Source organism: Carassius carassius, chromosome 22, assembly GCF_963082965.1.
Source record: "Carassius carassius chromosome 22, fCarCar2.1, whole genome shotgun sequence".
Taxonomy (NCBI): Eukaryota; Metazoa; Chordata; class Actinopteri; order Cypriniformes; family Cyprinidae; genus Carassius; species Carassius carassius.
Window position 1 is genome coordinate 9,030,971 of NC_081776.1, and position 6,000 is coordinate 9,036,970.

A 6,000-nucleotide genomic window follows, 5' to 3' on the forward strand; every position below is an offset into this window, starting at 1 on the left:
TCTAAAAATATCTATCCATCCATTTGACTATTCATCCAACCAACAATATCTAATCCAACTAACAAACAAACCAACCAACCAAGAATCTTTATTCATCCATCCATTCGACTATCTTTATCCATCCATCCATCGTCCAGCCATCCATCCATCCATCCATCCATCCACAAACCCACCCACCCACACATCCATCCATCCATCCATCCATCCATCCATCCATCCATCCATCCATCTATCTATCTATCTATCTATCTATCTATCTATCTATCTATCTATCTATCTATCTATCCAACAGTCTTTATCAATCATCCATACATACATCCATCAACAATCTGTTCACTATATATATATATATATATATATATATATATATATATATAGAGAGAGAGAGAGAGAGAGAGAGAGAGAGAGAATTCTTTATCATCAACCACATTCAAGTATTTGTTTAGTAAAAATATGCCTATATATAAATGTGGTTTGTAAAAGATTTTCCACTGAAAAATTACTGCGGGAACAACATGAGTAAATAATAGCAACCAGAACATGACTTTGTGAGTCTAGAAAGACTTGAATACACAGTAACTCTCCTGACACAACATCTCCCCTGATACTGTGTAATGACTTTTCATTTCTGAGGTGTAGAGTGTCACAATCCTTTTGAGTTATTGGTGTACTTGAGCTGAACTCAGCAGTATTTGATTTTTTCCCTCTGCAATGTCTCTTTGCATGCTTTATGAAGCTCCAGCTCTCAGAGCTCTCTAAGCCCGATGGGGAAAGCAGAGACATGAGAGAGCATGACAGAAATAGTGGGGTGAATCCAAAAACAAGGGCAGATGAAAAGACAAGAGAACAGAGAGCTGACAGTGTGGGAGGTGAACAGTAGTGTGTCTTTTTTTTATGACCATCTTCTGACTTCGATGCTGGACACACAGTCTGTGAAACTGCCCTGTGGTCTTTTGTTACTTTCTGGCATTTTTAATGAGCTGTCAGACACAACACCACAAACTTGAGTTTGTAAGACAGGTGAAAAAGAGGTGAAAAGTTGATAGACAAATTCAGGTCAAATCAGTACTGTTATTGTTAACTAAAACTATTAAAAATAATTTTCCTTAATTGAAATTAAACTAAATATTAGAAATATAAGAAATTAAACTGCTATTATTGTGCCCACCTGAACCTCTAATATATATATATATATATATATATATACACACACACACACACACACACACACACACACACACACAAACACTTACTTAAATGTGCTCTTTGTAATTGTGAAACCTACTAGTAATTTCTAAATAATTATTTCCTCTACACCATTTTTGAAATGGCAAAAAAGCAAAAATACCATTAAACAATTTTTTTTGTGCATTCAGAGGTCCATCTGAAACTCTGTCTGGCATAATTAAGACTTATACTATGAGACATCAGTGCCCATGTTGAGATTCATTGAACAATAGCTCTTAATCCCACAGTAAGCAGCTGTTTGTGCATGGAGATGGAGTCAACCTGAAAATAAGGCAGTACTCCTCCAAACATGGCAGCAGCTCTAAATCCTCCACACAGCATTACAGATTCATGTTTCATATTCAGCAAAACAACACTTGCGCACACTGAGAACAAAAGGAATAATTTGCAGGCAAGGAGAGATAATTGTACAGACAGAACTCAGAGAAAAAATAGCCAAGGACAGCTGTAGATCTTGGCAGGTTTGGTGACTTGTCACGTAAAGCTGCATTCAAACTCCAGAATAGGCAGAGTTAAAATGACCTGAAAGGAATAAATCACCCTGTAATAAAAATTTGCTAAAAATGTACCCTCAGGCTACGTAGAGGAGTTTGTTTCTTTGGAGAATTTTAGCATTGCATTACTTGATCACCAATGGATCCTCTGCAGTGAATGGGTGCCGTCAGAATGAGAGTCCAAACAGTTTATAAAAACATCACAATAATCCACACGTAATCCAGTCCATCAATTAATGTCTTGTAAAGTGAAAAGATGCATGTTTTTACAAATCCATCAATTTATTTTAACTTTAAACAGTCGCTTCTGGCGAAAATAGTCCATAATCCATAATAACGCTTCCTCTAGTGAAGTGAAGTCCATCTCCTGTTGTTCTCACACATCAAAATCCACCTCCATATTGTTTTCACTTGGCAACGTTGCTTGATCTGTGCAGTTCTCTCCTAATTCAGACAAGATTACTTTTTCAATTGAGAAAGCGATATCATGGATAGCCGGAACCAAACATCTCAATGGTGGATTTGTTTCATACAAACACACAGTTTTTTACTTCACAAGACAGTAATTAATGGTAATGGTTAATTGGTTAATGATTATTTAATTAATTTTTGTAAACTTGTGGATTATTGTGATGTTTCTATCAGCTGTTTGGACATTCTGACGGCACCCATTAACTGCAGAGGATCCATTGGTGAACAAGTGATATAATGCAAAATTCCTCCAAATCTGTTCTGACGAAGAAACAAACTCATCTACATATTGGATGGCCAGATTAAAATTTCAGCACATTTTCAGTTTTGGATGAACTGTTCCTCGAAGTCATAATTGGTGATCTTAGCAACATGAAGGACAAAGACTGATGTCCAGTGACAAAGTTGAGGAAAATTTCATTTTATGCAAAAAAATAATTATTTAATGTACGATGGAGGGCATTCATATATATATATAACTTTGCATGTAGTGCAAGGCCAACTGAAAATCTATTCAGTCTCCATGCTCAGATCTCAGCAGGTGCACTAGGCATTTCAAATCAACCCACTTCTGGCCCCCTCAGCTCTCATTGGTTTGTTAAGGTGCAGTTTTTTAGCACAGGCAAGTTTTGGCAGTCAAAATTGTGAGCACACAGGAGGAGAAGCACAGTAATAATTAGCTGAGCTGACAACATGCCAACAGCTCTCTCTGTCTCTCTCTCTCTCTCTTTCTCTCTCTCTCACACACACACACACACACACACACACTTGGTTATTCATTTCAAAAGAAAGCAATGTTCAATTTGTCTGTACTGATTTAGTTGTGTTTCAAACACAATTTCAAGCAATTATCCAGAGTGGAAATCTGGAGAAACACACTGACATTAATTTAAACTAGTAAGGGTTAGGTATTGTGTATCAATTCTACTGCATTATTATTGTTCTTTTGTTTTGAATAGGTCATGTTTTGCAGAAGTTTGGTAGCTTGATGGATGTTGATTCAGAAAGGAAATTGTAATATTTTAGGACAAAAGATAATACTCTGCTAAAAGCTTTCTTCTCTTCAACAGCTGCTCAGTTCAGCTGTATTGATCCAGCACAGGTGAGATGTTTTCTTGGCATGCCTCATAGATCCGCTCATTGTTTAACTCTTTTGTAGCTCACCAATCGTTCAGAATACCCTCCCAAGATTTGTTCAAAGCCTTGGCAAGAGCAAAGATTGGCAATACAGAACATTTCTTTTAGTTCTCTTAAAACTCAGTCTCTTTAGACAAATCTGGTTTCAGTTGGATTAAATGAGCCTTAGTGGAATATGGAGTCTTTTTTCTCAATTTACTTTCTAAAGATCTTATGATTAATAGATCCATACATACTCTGTTGATGAATTTACATGAATTTAAATCTGAAGAAAACATGCATCCGGGCATTTGATTGCATTTGGGTAGTTGATGTCCTGCGGTAATTTAGCTAATTAATTCTAATTATTATGCATGCAGCTTAATAAACTCATACTGAGAGACTAAATTGAATATTTGCATTTTGCAACTCATTTGTTACACTCACTGAAGTGAAGGATATAGTATCACTTTACCATAAAGTTAAATTTGTTACCATTAGTTAATTTGTTAAAATGAATTAACAATAAAAAATGCATTTATTAATCTAGGAACTAACATGAACTAACAATTAACTAACAATTCCCCTTTAAAAATAATTGCATCCACTATAATGGTGGACATTGCTCAAGTTCGCTCACCAATATTTTGGGCCCTATCATACACCCGGTGCAATGCGATGCAAGGCGCAGCGCAAGTGTGTTTGCTAGTTTCAGTCCAGCGCTGTTCGCATTTCCCGCCCAGCACCCAAAAAACACCCATTACTCATTAAGAGAATAGGGACAACCCGTTTAGACCATGCGCCCGGGTGTGCCAACCGTTTTTCCGTTGTTAAAATAGCAAAAGTGGATTTGGACACGCCCTGAGTGCACCTGCGCCGTGCACTTTACACTTTGTGTTTAGATCGTTAATAGGGCCCTTTGAGGGCTGGATCTAATAAGCATGAAGTGACATGATCAGCCAATCAGCCATATGGAGTTTCCTTTCTTCAAGTGTTTTGGTGCAGAAAGTGAGATTATTTTATTAACATGAATATGGCTGGTCTTCTACTTTTTTTCTTTCTCCATGAAAATCTTTACAGAGGTATGAGGGCTGACAGCCCACTCCTGTTCAGACTGAGGAGAGCAAATGGTGCCCCTCTCATAGAAATCATTTTGAAATCTCTTTGAAGCCATGAAAAAATAAAGACTGAATGAAAATAATTTAAGAGATCCACTCAAGAGGATTGAACTGGCTGATTCAGAGTTTATAAGAACCAGAAGTGTGATCGCCAGATTTTTATTACAGAAGGAAGACTGATGTTTGATATTTCACATTGTGGCAGGTTATTGATTTATTTTAGCTTATTGTTTGATATGCAATCAACATTTTAGCAGAGTAGCAAATTCAGAAAATACTAACCATAATTCCATTGTTTTCTACTGAACTAAAAGGAATTTAATTGAAATATGGCACTTGATTCCATGATAAATACAGTGTTAAATCACTCTAAAAGTGCACAAACTGCAGGATGTATAATGCAAGAGTCAGACATGCACTTCTGTGATCAATAAAAGATTCATTTTGAGGAAAGGATGTGAGTGTATAAGTAAACGCCTGGTCACTCTGCGTGCAGACTAATCAGATTACCTGACAGCAAGATAAACAGTCATACATGGAGATATTGATTCAGCTAATTAAACTCAATGAAAGTTGTGTTTGTGATTGGAATCATAACCAAAAGTCAGTCAATGCAAGAGAGTCTGCAAATCAGACTTGTTGCATTTGTGTATCCAGTGTACTTTGGCGCCACATTACTTTGGCTCCAGACTCTTGTGTTAACTTGAGTGCTCTTGAGTAACTTGTGTTGGGTGTGAAGATGAAACTGGTGCATATACAGTATGTCTTGGAAAACCTTTTATTTTAATTAAAATAAAAGAGGGTCCATAAGATGTCAGCTAATTGGCGGTCCAGAGGGGCAGAAGGTTACGAGACAGACGGCAAGTCGCTTACTAAAAAGTCTGTATTGAATTAAGAATAACCTTCATTGTACATAATTGATCATATATGCATACATATAGTGTACAAGGACTGTAGAGAGCACTTGTTTAGTAAAACAAAGCCGAAACCCAGACAGTTAGGGCAATTTAGACATTTAGAAAATAAAAGAGGACATATTGTCATCCTATACGATTGTTACTTGCCAGACTGTACGAACATGATCCCAGCTATAAGTCATATCACATTGTTGGATCTTAGTTGTCATTAATGTCAGACTGTATACAACAGTCAAGACTTCGTAAGAACGGACATGCAAGAAGACATGGTCTGGAGTTTTAGCTTGTCAATCCGTGACATGTTTGACAGTGAGCTGCATTCATACATGGAATTGCAAGCAAAAACAGTATTAATCTCTAGCATTAATCTTGATCATAGCTTGTCTTGAAAAGAAAAATGGATGTGTGTAGAGCAAGTGGTTGTTTGTTGATGTCGCACTAATTGCATCATCGGGTTCTGTGCTCCTAATGGTTTTTTATTTGACAGTCGTAGTAAGAGAAGCCACACTGCAGGACTCTGCCTCAAAACGTCTGACATTGACAGAATTTCATCAGATGTAAAATCTGATTGCTGTGCTCATTATTTGGTTGTTGGCAAATATGTCAAACTAGCAATTGACTAGGACTTAACTAGGT